Consider the following 20,095-nt stretch of genomic DNA (forward strand, 5'->3'; position numbering starts at 1 on the left):
CAAGCCAGCACCTGGGGAACTACCCAGTCCCCCCAGTCATAGTCCAGGAGATCTCCGATCATGGTGACTCCCGCCTGGACCAGCCTCCATTGCAGCGAGGGGGTCTCCGCCACCTGCACACAGAGTTGGGGTTGTGTAGCAGGGGCTCTGCAAGGAGATCTTGCCTCTCGATGACTCTAAGGGGCCTGGAGGCCAAGACCAGCCTCAAGCTCTGGAGGAGGTCCTGGTAGAAGACCTGCAGTTCGGAGAGGTCTCATGGAAGACCTCTCAGATGGAGATAAAAGAGCTGCCAGTCATATTGGAGCTCTTGGTGGTGGTGGAGGAAGGCGTGCGCCAAGTGGTTCCACGCCAGACTACCTGCACCATAAAGGAGTCTCTGCAGGGCCTGGAGGTGGAAGGTGTGGACCTGGCTGTGGATGCAGCACTGGCCCCGTCCACACTCCTCCAGGGGGAGACTCAGGATCCCTGCAGAGATCCAGTGCAGTCCTGGCCAAAAGAACTCCAGAACTGTCTTCTGAGGTGGGCCAGGAAGCTCGGAGTCAGGACCAGGGTGTTGAGCCAGTTTCAGAGCATGGACAGGACCAGCTGGTTGATCACCAGCACCCTCCCCTGAAGAGAGAGGCACCAAGGCAGTCGTATCCATCTCCGCAGCCGCCCAGATACCCTGTCCTCCAAATCCTGCCAGTTCTCTGCCGGGGAGGAATGGGTGGCAGAAAGGTAAACGCCCAGATAGAGCAGCAGACCCGCGCTCCACCGGATGGCTTGAAGGGTGTATGGGAGGCAGCTTATTCTTTGGGGTCAGACCCCCTGTTGTTCCCTTGGGGTGTCTGGACCTGATCATCACAGCGTCTGTGTTCATGTTCCCAGTAGAAATATGATTATATTCATGAAGAAAGAGCCTGAATGGATGGGAAACATACAGTTAGGCAGCAGAACTCCTTGTTGACTCTTAGGTCTTGCTGCCCATCCTTCTCAAACCTTGGGGGCAAGCAATTCTCCTCAGCTTTTTTTCAAACTTTGCACCACATTGTTCATGGCTTATCCACCCTTCTGTTGACTTTTGAGCTCAACAGCATTAGGGGCAAGCCAATGAATCTCCTTCAGTCCATTTCCATCAGTTATAAAGCATCTCTCCTGATGAGCTACAGGAAAGACGCTTTATCAGTATAAGCTGCGGTCGCCTGATAAATTGGGCTTCAACTTCCCTGGCCCTTTCCATATCCCTAGGTTACCCATGATGTGCAGCTTTACCTGTCTGCTAAGGAGAATGTCCTGCTGATGGCCTTGGTCTGAGAAACCCTGAGAATACCCCATTTTTTCTGTTTTGTTTAGTTTTTTTTTTTTAATTTATGATCACACAGTTTCAGTTGTTTTCATAGCCTTCAGAATGTAAACCTATTGTGACCCAGGGACCCCTGGGTGCCAACTGGCAGAGGGAGTAGGGGGTGTAGAGTGATTTAGAGAGATTCCCTGGGTTGGATGTATATACATGGTAATTAACTGAAAGAGAGCATGTGAGCTCTCGACCAAGAGCCTGTAGCTCACTTGTCGTCATAATCATTGTGAAAAATACATATAGATTATATTTAAGGATTTATGTGTATATATACTAAAAATTATGTTCTTAAGGTTATATAGTTAAGGTAGATCACCAGAAGATGACATGCCTTGGGAAGTTTCTTTACAGGGAGGAGGTAAGACACCTATCTCCCTGTCTGATCATGTGTGTACTGTGTATTATTTGCCTCACAGTGTAGGCCTATTTGCATACTGAGCCACAGACAAAACAAAAGATTACAAAATCTACATGAAAGTAAATCTACAGGAATAAACATAGCTGGGGGAGTCCTGTTTATTAATAAAGATAGATTGCTCTGATATATTTAAGGGTGCAAAGACACAACAACTCTTTCATCTAGGAGGCAAGCTGACAGCGTGTCTGTCTCTTGAAAGGAAGGACACTGTTAACCTGGTTGTAAAACATTGTAGGGATCTGGGGTGAGCATTATTCTGCATGACATGAGGATCTGGTTAATTAAGTCTAGGCTCTAGAATGTGTGCTATGACTTTAATTCAAATGTTCCACTACTACTTGTCATTACATGAATCTTTATGCTTTTTTAAAAAAAATGATACTTGAATTCACTGTAACTATATCTAGGCTCTATGTGTTAAATGGAGGGATGATGTGATGTGTCACTGGTAAGCTGGGAAAAGCAGCGAATCTGTGAGTGTCCAGTGAACCAGAGGCTGGACATGCCATGGAGATGGTCAGCAGGCTCGAGAGTTGGAGTGTGCATATCCCTCACCTGTAAAGTAACAGTGGAGCCTGTGGCGGCTAGAAGGAGGGTTTGTGTTGCCTGTGGCCAGTGAAGTTGGGGCACCAACACCAGGCAGGTACAGACAAGTCTTCTTCAGACTAAGCACAGGTGGTAGTGAGGTACCTCACAACTCTGGGTTACCCCCAGGAAGCATCTCTCTCACAAAAAAAGACTAGAGGCTTGCTATTTTAATACTTAATGCTCTGGTATCAATTGCTTTTGAGGTCCTGAATAGCTGCCTCTGTCTTCAAAGAAGGAACAGCATTTTGTGTTAATTTTTACTTCTCTAAATTGCATATATATCTACACTGCTATAAAAATAATACCTGTTACTTTTTTTTCCTGAGAGTCAAATATACCTTGACTCTGATCCATATACCTCTATAAGAGCTAGAACCTTTTCATAAAGAACACAAAAAGATATGCTGTCAAATCAGGGATGCCCTTATTTACTCTCCCTCTAAACTTTCATAGAGGCCTGCTAAACTCTAGCAGGCACCAATGTCAAAGAAAGACAGGTGCTTTTCTTCAGACTTTTAGGTCCATAAACATCCCTCAGGCAAACAAGTTTCAGAAATCCCTAACAGTAAGTATTTCTGAGAATGTCTTAAAGCAATAGTCACAACCTCTGTCACTGAAAATGTCATAATCTTAGAAGGAGAAAGATGGTACCACTCACTATTTATCCAGAGTTTCTGTCTTATAGCCTAATCTGCAGTTCTTTGTCTGTACTTGGGAGGGGGGGAATACCCTTTGAAGTCTTTGGGTAGTTTTCCTTGGTAAACACTAAATAAGGACTTCAAGAATAGGCCTATAATATGAAAACTTTAATAATGCTTCCAATAATGATTGCAATATTAGAATATAACTGCCTAGAGTACTCAAGGATTCAGTTGCCATTACATTGAACCCTATGTGGTCAATAACATCCACAATATTTCAGAATCCCCTGTCACTTAGAATTTTGAAGAGACTACATTTAAGATAATAGCAAAGCTAACTTTATTTCTGTCTATAAGGAATTCCTTTCCTTATAACGTAAAAAACTTTTTGGAATTTAGACAAAACATTTACATTCCCAAAAGAAAATGCAGGCATCATGATAAGGATAAAATTGATACACTGCATCTAAAAGTATTCGGGCAGAAAATACCAAGTTTCTCTCTATATCTAAATACCATGTAAATTAGGCCACAGCCTCAATCTGCTTGAATGGAAAAAAATCAAATAAAGAATTTAGCTGATACAATGGTTTCTTCCTGAGAATACCTTTTCATGATGAGATTTTTCCTAGCTTCATCTCTTCAGCATAGAATGGCAAAGATTGGTAAGAAGATAAAGGTCTTTTTACTGTCTGAATGCATTTTAGAATTCTTGGGGCTTAATGCATTTGGAACTAGATTGAAGAAAAGTCTTTAAAATTCCAGTGAAATGGACTTTTGTCCTCAGCAATATTATTGTGTACAAATGAATCAAATGCTGAAAGTGTGGGTGGGCATGTCTACATAACCTCTCCTATTCAGGTTTATGTATTACACCAATCACTTTGGTATCTGATAGACTTCACCTTAGGTCCTTTTTATACTTGGTTTTAAAGACTGCAAAAAAAGTAATTCAACAGAATGCCTTCAGCTTGCTATGTATTTTTAAAACCTTGCATCCACACATGATATGTGCATCCAACACACAGTTGGCCTTTGGCTCAGGTTTGATACAGTTTAGAACAGGTTCTCACCAGTATGGAAAGATGACAAGATTTGTTGTTGCTTTGGATCAATCAGTTGTTCTAATTCTGTCTCAAAGTGTAACGTCCTATATTTAGGAATTATTCAAAAGTCCCTGTTCCCAGCAACAGTTCTGTTTACTATAAAGTGGGTATTTCAGGAGTCCCAGAGTGTATTGATACAACCACATTTGTAAACTGTGGTGCATGGAAATGCACCAAATTGTTTGGGTCAAAAGCAGTAGTGTCGTGGGGTGCAAGCACAAATGAAGCAACAAGCTATTTCATGTAATCAATGTCAATGAAATACAGTGCAAAAAGTGTACTTGCTAAAACAATACAATTGTCTTAAAATATATATCTGTGTATTAAATTAAACCATAAAAAGCAATGAATGCATACGCATGATATAGACGTTTTAAGAGAATGTATTTTGATGCAGCATTTCATTGTCTAGTTAATAGAATTGTACCTTAGCTTATATCAATAAGAGTAGACAATTAAGCAGGATGCAGCATAGCATGATGCATATAATTGATAGAATTGAATGAGATTTTCATGTCTTTATATCAACATTTTGTTTTCTTGGTATACATTTATACCCCTTCCAAAATCTTATGTGCTCTCTTGTACTTGTCCTGAGCAAGGTGTAGGGTATCTTGTTTTTGTTTTAGAGATGAGTAAAATATTACGAAGGCAGGAAGATTGCTTGTTTGTTTTTTCAGTAATATGGTCTTTATGGTAAGAGTTTGCAAGTAGATTTTGTGCCTGACATGATACACTTTCATTATGGTTTTCCAAGGTTGATGTATAAATATCTATATTTAAAAATACTCTGATCAGATTTCCAGTGGATGGAGAATTTATGGCTATGTTGTTCCTTTTAGTCACAGCCTTGAGCCGGTGATGGTGCATAAACTGCATTAGTCCAAAAGTAGCAGTGACAGGCATTGTACCTCAGAGATACCCATATGAAGCACAATTCATTCCCTGCTTGCCTCTTGTGATGAGGGTCAGAGATATTAATTTGGCACTGGCCTATACCAGAAGCAAATTATGCTTCCCACCCCCCACTGTGATAGCCAGATATGAGGAGTGGGGACAGATGAGAGTTGGGCCCTGTCTTACTCCTGTGCAGTTGTGTGGTCCAAATCACAGACTAAACCTAGGTGACCACAACACTCAAGAATTGCAGAACGTACAGATTTATATTGGTTTTGGTATAATTCTCTCCAGCTTCTCACCTCCCGCCCCCCCCAATTGACTGCCTTTTACTAGCAGGAACTTATGGACTGATCCAATGTCCATTGAGGTCAATAGTAGATTTTACATTACCTTCAATGGGCGTTGAATCAGACCCTTAGTCAAAATTCAGTAGGTTTTTTTTTTTTTTTTTTTCCCAGTTAAGAAATTCGGGATTCATTACTACAACTAATATGCATTCCAATGTGACATTAATAGTGTTGCCCTCTTTATGTGAGTTTTTCAGCATGAAGACACTTCTTTTCTGATAGGTAGTTGAATGAGGAATTTCAAAGGCTTGAAATGAAAAACAATTCACAGACATTTGTTCACAGAGATAGTCACTGACACACACATCCATAATCCCACCCCCCACAAGTGAAAAAACAGAAGTACAAATCAGAATAAAATGTCTTTTAATTAGAGTATTATAGTTTAAGAAAAATTTCGACGACAAATACTAGAGGTCCTGATTCCAGCTTACACTAATGCCATACCACTTTGGCTGTGTAAAAGGGCCTAATGTAAACTGAAATCAGGCCCTAGAAAGAAACTCAGGTAAGTTGACAATTTACACTCTTTCATCAACTTACTTTGCCCTGCATTGCTGATCATCTTTCGCCTACAGGTGAAAGGCTCACACTATTTGTCCTATGCCCTTCTGACTGTATGAACGAAAAAATATGCTCTTGAGTTCTAGAATGCCATCCACATCAAATCTTCATCTTACACTGGATTTTAGAGGGTTTCTGTTATATATCAGGAATGTGTCAAGCCAAATTAAGGGCAGATCCTTATATACTTGGGCTTTAGTACCCTGAAAGTGTGTTGGCTCCGTGGGAGGCCACAGCGGCTTCCTACAAACAGGGAATAGCTCGCGTTTGGCGAGTAAGTAGTCCTAATAGTCCACCCTTAGGCAGGGTGAGCAGCAATTATTCGCTCAGGCCCTCAGTCAGGGCGAGCGAGCAAAGAGTCAGTTGCTCCAACCCCTAGGCAGGGGTGAGCAGCAGGTAATCGCTCAGGCCCTTGGTCAGGGTGAGCAAGCATGGAGTCAATCGCTCCAACCCCTAGGCAGGGTGAGCCGAGGCGGATCGCTCGGGCCCGCCGACGGGGCGAGCGAACAAGGAGTCTATTGCTCCAACCCCTAGGCAGGGTGAGCAGAGGCAGCAACGGCTTCAGGCTGGGTCAGGAGAGCAATCCTCCTGGGGTGGCTAGGGAAAAGGGGAAGGGGAGGGGGACGCAGGCCCACCCGTCTCCACTGCGTCCCAGCCCAGGGCCCTAGCAGTGGCAGAAGCGGCTGCCACTGTGTCGGCGGGGCTCCCGCCGCAACACACCAACTAGAATGTGGCTTCAGCCACAGGCCGTGGCTGTCCCTGGGCTACTTCCTCCCCACTGACCCTAGTACCTGCCTCCTCCGTGCCGCGAAGGTGGTCCACCAGGGGTAGCACCGTCAGTCCTTCCTCGTCGACCGGGGGTAAGGCGGGGAGCTCCTCTTCAGGGGGCAGCTCCTCAAGGTCGTTGTACGTGGGGAGCGGCTCGGCCTCGGGCAGCTCCTCCAAGTCCAGCCCCGCTGCAGGGAGGGGCTCGGCGGCCGGCAGTTCCTCCAAATCCGGCCCGGTCTCCGGGGGTGCCCGCCACTCGGGCCGCTCTGGGGTCTCGGCCCAGTCTGGCGGTTCCAGAGCATGGCCCCAGGCTTGGGGTCGGGGTATCTCAGCCCAGTCGTCCTGGCCGGGTTGCCTAGTCCAGCTTCTCGAGGGCCCTATCCAATCTCCAGGCCCAGGTGGGGCCGGGGTTCGGCGGCGGTTAGGCTCGGGCCTAGGCCTCTGCTGGCAGGGCAGCACGTCTGCCTCTGGCAGCAGTCTGGGGCCTACTGAGCTCAGGGGCCGGGCTTTTGTACTTCCCCTTCGTGTTGGGGTTCTGCCCCGCGGCTGCCAATTGGCCTGGCCGGGTGGTCCTATCACGGCCCGGGTCCCTTGTTGCCGGGCAGACTCTGGGGCAGGGTGTGAGTTGGGCCAATCAGAGCGCTTGTGTCCTTCCTCAGGCTCTGGCTCCGTGGGAGGCCACAGCGGCTTCCTACATACCCATAAAGATAATGGCTTCCAAATTTGTCCCCATGCTGGACTGTTGATTCAGCGCTGCATGCAGGGTCTTGTCTGAGTGGACAAAAAATGCAATGGTACCTCTAGTATTTGTTGTTGTTAACTGTTTTTGTTAAACTATATACATCTTAACTGCTGTCATCTCACAAATTAATGAATGAGTAACATTAAAAGATTCTTAATTAATTAACTGAAATATTTTTACTCAGATTGAATCAACCTGAAATAAAATATTTTATTTTTATTTTCCTGCATTATGTTTTAATTTTGACGAAAATGCATTTTCTACTGAAAAATCGTATTGCGAGAATTCCTGACCATCTTTAACGTTGATCTTCTGTTAATATTGGCCTTTTTCTGATTATTCAGTTTGGTCAATAAGCTGGTACATAAGTTACCTACTGTAACTCAGGAAATGTCTATAAAGTGGAGTTTAATTAGTTATTTTGGCATTTTACTTATTAGGAATATTTGAATTATAGCTGTCAGTGGGTGACATAAAACGAACTAGTAATTTCAGTGTCACTGTAATATGAAAGAAATTGTAATTGACATCTGATAAGTTATACTAGTGATAACTTTGCTAATGAATTGCATACAGTACCAATTGTTCTGCAATTTTAGTGTCAAATTGAGATTAATTTAGAAATTTTAAAATATATTCTAGGCAGATCTGGTTTCAAATACCTCTAGTTAAGGTTGAATAATTTGTATCCATTATAAGCCCCTGGTTTTAGATGCTTACAATTAGGGCTAAAATTATCCATATTTATTCTGTCTCATGCTCTTTATTAAGTTTCAGCAAAAACAGTTTCCAAGAATGAGTTTAGGGAAAAATAAGTAGTTTTACTTAAGTTATTTTTTTTCACCCAACTGTTTCTTTTAAGAGTTGTAGTACTCCCGCATTTTGCAACAGGAACATTTTATTAGGCAAATGGCCAATCATTGGAATAGGGACATTTTGCTTTTCCAGTGAAAACCCACAAAGATTTGACTGAGCTTTAAGCCTCCGAAAAACTACCATTTGCACCTGTTCTGTAGAGCTTTTTAGAAGATTGTCACTCAAGTATCTGAGAATGATCCAGCTTTCCAAAATTTCCCTTCTAAATGTCCTAGGCACTGTGGCACAGGGCTAGAGCTTGGGGGGGTGTGGAGGATGGGGGGATGCAATGGTACAGCAGCTGCTGTCACTTGTTTGACCTAGGAATGTGTACTGAGTGCCAAAGTCATGAGTCCTAATATTGTTTTGTCTGCTGGCTGGTGCTAATTCTGAGAGCTCCACAGCCTTTATTATTAAGCAAGTGCTCAAGCCACTACCTTTGGAGCTTTCTCCCCACTCCATTTACGGATGAGATAACTGAGGGCTTGTCTACACTTACTTCGGAGGTTTGGGGGCAGTTGACCGAAGTTACGCAAACTACGCAAAAGACTTGCGTAACTCCCATCAACTTCTGTGCTTCTCTTCTGCATGCCATCTTCACTGCACTGTGCCGATGGGAACCGCGTTCCCATCAACGCAGCGCTACTCCACTTAAGGAGGTGGTTTTAGTGCGTCGATTTCTGGATCGACTGAGCGGGTCTTCACTGACCGCTCAGTCGATCCAGATAAGTCGATCTGACAGCGGCGGCTTTGCCACCATCAGTGTAGACATAGCCTGAGAAGTTGCAAAAGATCACTTGTGCACAACCAGGATGGGGGGAAACGTGGCTGTTACAAGGTGGTCTGCCTTTTTAAGAGCCTGAGGCCAACCAGCTCTGTTCAACTACAGCCTTTTTTGCCTGGGAGAGGGAATTATCAAACCCATTGGGGAAGGGGTCAGGTGATTCCTATAAAAGATTGAAGGAGCTCAGTGGAAGAGAGAGGTCAGGAAGCAAGTGGGCTCCTGTGGTAGGCTGTGGAGCAGAGGGAGAAAGATGCAAGGGGGAAGCCCTCTAAGCCCCTGCAGCCTGCTTTTGTATTTTGTGTTTGAGAGTCCTAAGGAAAAGGACTTGGTACAAATTCTGGGTGTGGTGTCAGTCCCTCCTGACCTGAGAAGATAGGAAGCAGCTTACTGTGGCTTTAAATCACTTTACACTACTTAAATTCTGAGCTGCTTCAGCACTCAGTCCAATCCTGGACATAAAATACAACAGCCTGGAGTTTACTCTAACTTACAACACCTTTACCTGTTTGCTTATAAGTAGCTCTGCAGTCCAAAATTGTGGGAGCACAGAGTGCTCTGCTACCTCCTCCCTTCCATCTCTGTCCCTGCTCCTGCTTTCAGAATGGCTTTATGGCAGGGGCATAGTGTAGCATGGCGTATGCTGACCCACTTAATTTGTCCCTGTATTCATTATGATATAGTATTTAGGTATGTGCTCACATACTGCTCATTCCACAGGTCATCTGATGATGCACAGTGAATGTGGCAGAGGTTGCAAGAAGAGAATTTATGCATGGGTGTGTGTTTTAGGCACTGGAGTAGGACTTGGGAGAGCTGGGCTCTATTCTTGGCCCTTTCCCAGACTTCCTATGGGATGCTGGACAAAATTATTGATTGTAATGCATTAGGGCTGCACAGGCAGCCTTGGCCATGTCCTAGCTTTGGAATGCTTGACTTTGCAATCATAAAATTCTTTTAACATAGCTACTACTTATATTCAACTATGCTGTGTAAAAAATGTATGGGGACTGATTTTAAAAAAAATATTGGAACAGATTCATATTCTGCCAGTCTAAGGAATCTGGCCTATCACTTAGCTAGCTGTTGCTGGTGTCTGCGTGAATTCCTAGAAGGAAAAAAGGGTTCATAAACAAGCCAATGACTCTGCAGAGAGACTAGTTGTTCTATGTAATACTTCATAAAACGATGGACGTTTATTCATTAGTAAATAATTAGCTTCATAATCATGTTTAGTCTTTTTCAATCATTATGTCCCTGAGGGGCTAAGCAGTCTTATTACATGCTAGCAAAACAGACTAAATAGAAAAGAGCAGGTGCTATAGAAAGGGGAACTATATTGTAGATTCTCACATTTCTCTTTGCAGAATTTGAATTTAATTTATGAAAAAAACATTGTTTGTTTGCACTTACATAGAAAAAAATGGTTACTTGTACATACCTGAACTGGAACTGCAGATGGCATTGATAAGACTTTTTTTTTTAAATATCAAGGAGAACACAGCACTTATGAAGGAAAATGTCTTATGACAATAGTCCCCCCCCCCCCCCCCCATACTAAGGCCCTAAAGCTTTATCAGAATGCTTTAGTCTATAAAGAAAAAACTGCACCATAGATGAAGAATAAATGTTTCCATTAAATAATGATGACATTGTAATGTCCTAGGTTTTGGTTTTCTTTAACTTCTTGTGTGTTTATATTTGCAATCTATCTGTGCCATACACTATAGTGCCCCATAACAACCTCTGTACAAAGTGTGCCTAGAAGCACTTTACTGAAATAAGTGACACATTTGCAGTTATAAAGAAGAATAGAAGGATGATAGACAATAAAGATAAGAATATGTAACAGTAGCTACTGTTAGCAGATACTGAACCATGTTGTATGACTTTTAGAGCCCTGACCTACTGAGGTAACAAGGAGTAGGAAATAAAGTCCAGTCTATTGTAGTTTGTTTATTTCAGTTTTTATAACTCAATAAGACTCCAATCCCGAAAACACTTATGTACCTGCTTAACTTGACTATGAGTCAGAGTTACAGAGTAACTTAACTGCACCTGTTTTCTCCCCTCTCTGGTTTCTCAAAGGTTTCCACAAACTTAAGGTTTCAGGCTCTGAGCAGTCAACTCCCTGGGGTAGAGACCCAAGCCTCTCTCCCTTCTGACTGCGGGTTTTAAGGCTGCATATAACCCTACCATACACTTTGATATTCCTAGCAAGCCAGTCTTCCTAAATGCCAGCAATTGTGCTTTGCTTTCTGTGAAGCTATAAGGGATACCATTTGAGTGAGGTCAGCTAGTTGGCTGCCTGCTGCACCTGGGAAAAGACATGTAGCTTAACTGGTTGATCCTCATAAAAGGAGGTGCAGGAAATGAAAGGAAGAGCTCCAATAGTTACTAGAGGCTTGAGCTGCTGCTGGGAGGGACTGTGCCTAGAAACAAAAAATGGAAAGAAGGGAGACTGTGGGGAAGTTCTGTTATCAAAAGTCTCTAAGGTAAGATCCAAGAATTTATGGGGAATGAGGAACAGACTTGGGGAGTTTTTGACCTTGGTTGTTGAGGAGACCTGAAATGAAAGAAAAAGAAACCCCCAACAACTGACTGCTGGAAATTACCTTCCCTGGACTCAGGCAGAAGGTTCCAGACAGAATTCCGTGAAGCAGGGGTTGGTTCAGACAGAACAAGCCAGAGTCCACCCAGAAGAGGACCCTAATCTCTTACACACGTTCTCTAAAGACAATTATAAGTGTTTTTACTAGTAACCACACACCTCTTCCAAAGCAAACTACATTTATTCCTAAGGCAAAGGAATTACAAAGAAACCATGTAAAAAACAAACATCTGAATGCACACTATACATTTCCAGAACTCACCCATCATCCTCAGGGGTAGGCCAAAGTCTTTCTAACCTTTCAGCAAAGGTTAGGGTCCCCCAAAGACCCAATGTCCTGTCCATTTGTTGTATAAAAAGATGACCTCCCCCCCCCACACACACACATTCACACTTAGCCTTGCGATCCCGAGTTCTTCTTTGTCCCTTGCCCTTCTCTGGGAGTACCCTACACCAGAATGTGCCAACACTACCCCAGGGGCAGTACCTCTCTGGCACGTAGTAATCACCACCTTCTGTTTTCAGTTCCTGGAGGAACTGTGGTAATCTAACGCTCCCCTCCCCGCCCCACCCCTATGAAATTGCATTAGGGCTGCAAAGACAGCCTTGAGTCTGGCCCACAATGATGAATGAAACATTCATAAACTTAATGCAGCATGGTTCCCTCTCAAATATTTCATGCAAACTGCTGTGGGGGCTTTCTACAGCTTTTTCATCTCTGCAGTCCAGTGGAATGACACCATTTGTGGTGCATTTTAGGCTCTAAATCTAGTAACTTCAGAAGTCTGTGTATGGAGGGAGATACATTAAAAGGATTGGTGCCTTTGTTGGTCTTTGAATAAATTAATCTTAAATTCCTTACTACAAAGGTTTAGAAAAAACAAAAAAAAATTGTACATGAGTTGAAAAATATTTGACTTTATTCTTCTCATATGTGAAGGCATTGCTAGTCCTTCCACAGATAAAACTGAAAATCTCCACAAAAACCTTAATGGAAATTAAATTTGTTAAGAAGTAAGGTGATAACACATTATTTATACTTGAGAGGGAGACTTTGCTCAATGGTCTAAAGGTTAGCAGTTATTTTTAACTTTTTTTAAAAAATGTATGTTGTTAGTCTAAACTTTTCCTCTAGTTCCCTCTAATGAACAGATAATTTGCTAGTAGTGGTTTAAAATTTAGGTTTGGCTTACTCGAGACAAAATCTCAGACATAACTAATTTTCTTTCTTTTATAAATACAAATATTAATATTTGTATTACTGCATAATAGGATGAGTGGATTTATGGACTGGAGTAGATTTGTATTTGAAAGAAATACATTGTGGTGGCATGTATTATAAGAATTCATATGTACCTATGGTTGTAAAAATTGGTAACGTGGATGATGTTAATTAGGGAATGATTCCTTAATTAGGGAATTTCAAAGATTGTGTTGATAGGAAATGCACACGAATAACCTTAAGTGAAAGTTAATTGCATATTTTTCATCAATCAATAAGAAGCTTGTGTTACCGACTCCTCTAAAGCTATGAAAACAAGAAAAAAAATCTATTTTTTTTAAATGTAAAAAAAAAAATCCTTTTGGAAGAAAGTACCAGTTTCAAACATTTCAAGACTTTTTGCATATGAGTAAGTCTATTTTCGTCGCTCTTGAGATTACTTTCATGTCCCAGTTTTAATGAGATAAAGATAAAACAAATGAACTAATAAAAATAAATGTATTGCATTCAGTGGTCTAAATTCTGTTCTGACAATAAATGTAACCACAAGACCATGCAGTTGACATGAAAAAAAGAAAAAGTTAATCCTTCAGTGGTTAATTTAAAACAATTTCTGCCAGTCCCATCATCTCATGTGTGTATGCTGCAATTCTTCCCTTCTCTCAGTTTCAGACAGGAGAATCCAAAGAGCTTTTGAAATCAGCATGAAGTGCCATGAGCTGCTGAACCGCACGCTATTTTAAGTTCTTAGATGTTTCATTTGATCACACACAAATTTCTAGTCCTGCAGGGATCAAACATTCTGTGACCATATGGAATACCACATTGTCAAAAGCTGTGAGAATTGTGGTTTTCATATACAGTATTTATACAACATGGAACTTGAATCTTTTACTATTGAAGTTAATGGGAGTTTTGCCACTGACTTCAGTGGGAACAGGTATGGCCCAGTGCTTGCTTCTTTCTATCTTTGTTTCTTTCTTCCATTCTGGTTTTATCAACTCATCTATTACACTTCCTTTTGCAAATGCCTTCTCTCCTCTTCTAATTCTATTTACACATCAAAAGAGAATCAAGTGCTATTTCAACCCATCTGGCATAGCAGGAGAGTGCTAACCTGGTAGAAGGCAGTTGTCTACAGTTGAAATGTGAGCTGAAAGAGCAAAAAATTCTGGAACACTATAAAAATTCTATAATCCACAATTTTATTGTGGTGGTGATTTTTCACAAGACTGGAACTGAGATTCTTCCTGCTCCGTAAATCACAGCTCTTCCAGGTGAACTATAAGGAGACTTGTTTTTGGCCAAACTAGTGGGAATCTACTAAGATTCCCAGCTAAAAGTTGTGTTTTGCGTATCTTGCCAAGGGCCTGATCTTGAAAACATAGTTATTGAGCATCCCTCAGTGGGATGTTGGGATAGGGAAGTGCCAGCTCTTTGTAGAATCAGACCCCAGATATTTAACTCATTCTCTCTTTTTTAAAATGTATCATCACATTGCAACATAAAAAAGAGAAGGAGAAAGAAGACTTGACTGGATGCTTCTCAGAACGTTAAGTAAGAAACTGAGCTCAATAGGACCATGATTCAAGTCACAGATTCCTCAAGTATATATGCCTTCACAGAACTGGGGCCTTAATTCATATTGTCAAAAATTCTGTTGATCTTTAGTTAAATTTTAATTACTAATACCTCAGAAAAAAACCCTCCAGTATTCTGTGTGTGCGCTCCAAAAGCAGTATTGGGTCACATCCTGGTCTGTCTCCTTCCTTGCTCAGACAAAGCTTCCCTTGACTCCATAGGAGTTTTAGCTGAATAAGGGCTAAGGGAGAAATCAGCCTTTCCATCCCCCACTTCTCCCCATCCTCCTCTTTCCAATTGCACGAGCGTTGACAATCCAAAATGCAGTCAATCCAGTGTGATTCCTCTTGAATCAGGCCAATGTGCAGGCTATGTAGAGGACATGAAAGGGAGAAATGACACCCATGGCACCCGCTGAAGAGGTGCTTTGCATTGGCTGTCTCTCTAGAGCAGGATGGGTATGTGCTGAAGTGTGGATGTGGCTCAGGTTCATTGATCAAAATTGCTTTTAGGAGGAACATGGTGGCCTGAGAACTGTAGCATTCAGTGCAGAGTAACTCTGCATGTGCTGACGGATGGAGGGAGGATGATTTCATCCTCCATAGAGGTTAAGTTGTACAAAGCTTGTTTACTTTCTTTACTTGGGTAATGAGGATTGCGCCCAGAGACGACCCATGCCTACCGATGGGGTGGCAGGGAGTTGGGCACCAGAGTGAGAGCAACCTGTTTCAGCAGTGTTACTGAGCATACTATATCCATGTGCGCATGCTCAGTACAAACTGAGCAGCAAATCTGGGCAGGTAGCATAGGACCGCGCATGCCCCCCATGTGTTGCCTCTGATTGCACCCTGAGTAAGAATGGAAGACTGGCACTACAGTAACACATTGAGTAAACTGTTACATCATAGACTATTACTGCAAAATTGTGTGTTACTAAAATTAAGCTTCTCAGTTTACTCGGATTTTTCAACAATAAATTATATGTATTTACATTTTCCAGCTAGTACTTTCCCTATGAAAATTAGGTGGGAAAATACACAAGAGTGAGAGTAGTCATGATTTTTTTTAATGTAAATCTATTTTCACATGTGGAAAAGCATAACAAAGAATAGTTGTACACAGCCTTCTTTATGATATTGTTAATATTATATCAGCATTCTTACAGATCTTGCAGCATGGTGATAATAGTTTGCTCTCAGTTACAATGTAAACAATAAAATCCATTACAGTGCCTCTGGTAAAAGGAATCTCATGCTTTTTTCTGCAAAATTTGATGAAAATTTCTTGAGTTCTTTAAAATGGATGCATTTTTGTTCTAAAAAGGTGTACATATTTCATAATATATCTAAAAATATGGAAGATATTTATGATCCAGTTCTATGAAGTTTGAGAATCTTTAATGTCCAGTGACGTCAATGGACACTGAGGGTGACTCACGTCTTGCAGGATCAATCCTGTAGTCTATAATCTTGTACTGTGTGGTGTTTAGTATTTTTTTTTTTAATTTTCAATCTCCTTAGTTTTTCAGTTTTTCAATTAAATAAAGAGTTCAGCACTAAAGAAGTCAATAGAGCAACGTTAACTATTTACATTAGGATCAAATCCAGTTGGGTACAATCACATCTTGATTCATTGGCAGTCACTTGTCCCAAATCACAGTGTAACTGGGAAAACCACTACTTGAACTAAAAAAGTATTTGGTGGTTTAAAAAAATAAATAAACATTTCACTCAGTTATTTTTAAAGCGGAAACATAATTTGTTCTTCACTTAGCCTCAAAGCTTCCACCTTAAGAGTGGGAAACTCAATTTGTTTCAATGAAGTTACTCCAGATTTACATTGGTGTGACTAGTAGCAGAATATAGCATGATCTGTTTTTTATCCCAGTTTCTCACCAGTCACTCCTGCTTCCTCTTCCCTCCTTCCCCCTCCATCATCCACTCCCTCAGGCTTTTGTTGTTTGATACTATTTATTGGTCTTCACCGTATTTTTTAATGTTCTGTTGGTGTTAGAAGCTGAATAGTTCTCGTTTTTTATATGAATAAAATTTTAATGTTGCATTTATGACAGTATGGTTGTGGATTTGTAGTCTCTACTATAAACCCTGTTCTTTAATGAGCCTTTTCAAATGACCATGTGTACAGTTTTCTTTCAGATGCTATACATTTAAATAAGCTAGCCTCATTTGTTATCTGAGATAGTGTTGACTCAGAACATTACATGCTAAAAAGGAGAGTAATTAAACATATAGGAAATCAAGAAAACTTTTTTGATATTGTTAAACTATACTCAGGTCTTCTGGCTGTCACTAGCTTTATTAACTTATGAACTGAGCTGATAAGCCTTTTACACATTTTTATGATAGGCAAGCACCATATTTCTTTATAGCCAGGCAGGCTAGACAGTTATTTCTTATTAATTAAACTGAATTAAAAAGAATAAAGCCACTCTTTCAATGGCAGTATTTTAAATTATCTGAAACAATAAGGTATGATTTTAAATTAAGTGGCTAGTCATTAACATTTTATTTGGTATTCACTGTAATAAAGATAATCCTGGTATACTAATGAGTAAATAACTTGTACTTAATAAATTGAGTAAATTATAATTATTTGTACACATGTAAAGAATAAAACTCACTATATTACAAACTGTCTCTTGTAAGAGTATCAGTTCATAAGCTTTTCCCTCCCCCTTCTTTAGGCATGAATTACACCTGGGTATTATAGATTCTTCTTCAACTTGTCTTAAACTCATTATGAAACTCTGGTACCCTTTACACAGCCTTTCATGAGTGTCTAATGAAACATATCCGTTATGCAATGAAATTACACACATTATTGCCCACAGAGAAAGAGCCAAGGGGAGGAACTGGCTTAGATGACAAGGAGGTTACATGCTATCAAATATTTTTGAACTCACACAAAAGTTAAGTGCACATGCTCAGATGACTAGGTGGCTTGATAATGAGATATGGAGTCTTTCATTTCCAGTGCCTGTGGTGAGAGGGGCATATGGTTTGTTTGTTTTCTTGTTGGTAGTAAGGACCAGAACCTCAGCTGTAAGAATACCTTCCAGTTGCCTGTTGTCATTTGTTGTGGCTGTGTTGTAACACAAAGAAAAACAAAGCAGCCCTTTGCCTGTTTGGAATCTGCATGATTGTAGGGACTTTAAAACAAATAAACAACTGATATAAATGGGCAAGGTGCAAATGCAGCGAACAGTGTGAGATTAAAGATGTTTCCTAAGGGAGGGGGGAAATCCATGTTGTTGATAATGGACAGATTCTTAGCTGGTGAAGTCAAATGTAACTACAATGAAGTCACTATTAGAGTAATTTGCACCAGTTGAGGATCTGGCCCTAAAATTTATTAAGATGCCTGTAAAATCCATTGAGGGAAAAGGAAAGAGAAGAAAAGGCTGTTAATTTGCAAGGGCATATTAACAAAGCCTCTTCATAGCATGTGAACAACACTCTCAGAAGCACTTAGTGTTTTAACAGCATGATCAAGGCTACTATCTTTCACTCTGATGAAAATCTACAGAGCACTTAAAATCATCATAAACTGACATTTATTCTTTAAAATATAGTCATAAAATGATGTGCAATTTGCAGTATTTCTTAACTTCTAACATTAACCAGTTTCCTAGACTTTAGAATGAGAGGCTTCATAAAAAGATTTTTCTGTATGAAAAGCTGGATTGCTACTTCATGTTATTTTTGTAATTATCCTTGTATCAAAGCAAAAAAGGATTAAGAAAATGGAATTTTGAAAATCTAGTCCTTAAAATCAGGATTTTAACAGATGTCTTCATATAAATAGAGAAAATGGTGGCATAGGGGTGAATACAGTTTATTTATTTATCCCATTTGATATCCTTTTACACGTTGGCTTTCACATAAGTCCAAACTAATTTCCTTCAGACTAAACTGTTCACTGTTTTTGAATTGATTATTGACAGAATGGAGGTTTGAATTCAAGTGTACAAATTGAGCTAATCCATTTAACTAAATTCATACCTCTTTGCTGTGTTTAAATCCTGTATAACAACCCTGCTGTGTTGACTGTAATTTTGTGCTGCATTTTTATTCTCAAATACTTCAGCACCAGCTGGCGCTGCTTCTGTGAAGCAATGTTGCTGGCATATCAATGCATTGGTGGCAGTTGGGCTAGGGAAATTGTTAGAGCAAATCAGTTCCAAAGATGCTCTGCTCTGCTCTGCTCACGAATGAATTCAGTCCAGTAGAGGATAAAACGTAACTGTATGTCACTTCTGTCTCCCACATCTTCTATTCACCTTTTTTTTTTTTCTCTCCTCAACTCCCTCCTTATTTCATCAGTCTGCTAGTACTATTTACCTCATTGACAAACATTTGTATGCACTGGCTTTCTTAGAAATACCTTTTAAAATCTGTAAATCTTCCTCTTTCATCTTTAGGATGGTGCCCTCTCCTCTGATTAAGAACAGTAACTTTCTGTGAGCCTTAACTCTGCTGTTTATTTTTCAAATTTAATTTGAGTTTAAGAATGAGACAGACATAATATCAACCTTGAATATCCAGGATTATCAGACAGTTAATGGTTGTACACATACTTATCAGCCTATTCAATACTTTGTTTTATTAAAATTTTTTATATCTGTATTTTATGACAAACGGATTCAGGAAACACTACCAAATAGCCCTTCTGAGTTAAGAGTGAGGAGTCAAGGAACATAAAGTCTGATAAAGACAATTAAATATTTAAATATTAAATTGTAAAAGTCGCGTGGAACATTAATGAAATGATCCAATGTTGAATTTGGTGGACACTGAATGAGATCCTATTGGAGCTGATAATAGATATAGCTGTCTTAAATATTTCTGGATATGTTAATTTAGTTCCCTTGAGAAATTAATTTTTTTTCTTCCAATATTTTCTCCTTTTTGTTGTCTTACGACCTAGATACAGCCCACAAGCAGCAATCTGACCACCCCTTCCTCCAATGCATTCAATATGCTATGTGCAAAGGAAATAAAAACATATATTGTTTTCGAGATAGATTAATTCCTCCAAGATCTCCAGGAATTAATAGATGATAACAATCTTCACTTTACCACCGCTAATAAGCATTGCTTAAGCTATTGACAACTTGTAGTGTTGCTCTCTTTAAAAGAAGCTGCAGAGAGCCTTAACATCAGGTTTTTGAATTTTAGTGTTGTCTAAAGATAAACAAATTAAACAATACCTTGACTAGGAAACACAGCACATGCTTGTTTTACTTGAGAGAGTACCATATCTTAAAAAGTTCAATAAAATATCCACTAGCAATGCCAGGAAAAATGTATAAAATGTTGTTAGCTTTCAGACACAGATGAATGCATCAGTGTAACATTAAAATTGCCACAAAATTTTAAATTTTGTTAGGATTCACTTTTTGTGTACTGATATTCTGAAAATATTGGCCTCTGAGATTATAATATATCTATAGAAATATATTCTAAGGCACAACATTTTTTAACTGAGCTAGAGTTGTTTAAAACTGTTTTTAACCAAAATATATTTTCTCAACACAACATCAATACTATATTATAGATAACTTAAAAACAATTACATGGTAAAAAATCATAGGTAAGTGATAGTGCTAGAAAGA

The 20,095-nt window shown here is 40.2% G+C and overlaps 1 protein-coding gene across 3 annotated transcripts in view; it reads left to right on the forward strand.

Moving 5' to 3' along the window:
• CDH18 (cadherin 18) overlaps positions 1-20,095 on the forward strand; it is a 518,716-nt gene that overhangs the window by 359,799 nt on the left and 138,822 nt on the right. Inside the window, exon 1 of one of the 3 annotated variants that reach the window (XM_067569759.1) lies at positions 11,469-11,541. The exons of the other annotated variants lie outside the window; for them this stretch is intronic. The gene's annotated coding sequence lies outside the window, so the exon portion shown is untranslated. Of the gene's footprint in view, positions 1-11,468; positions 11,542-20,095 lie in introns of those variants that run through there. 3 annotated transcript variants of the gene reach the window in all.

Source organism: Emydura macquarii, unplaced genomic scaffold (assembly GCF_026122565.2).
Source record: "Emydura macquarii macquarii isolate MOO-44397 ecotype Brisbane River unplaced genomic scaffold, CSIRO-AGI_Emac_v2 contig_320, whole genome shotgun sequence".
NCBI lineage: Eukaryota > Metazoa > Chordata > Testudines > Chelidae > Emydura > Emydura macquarii.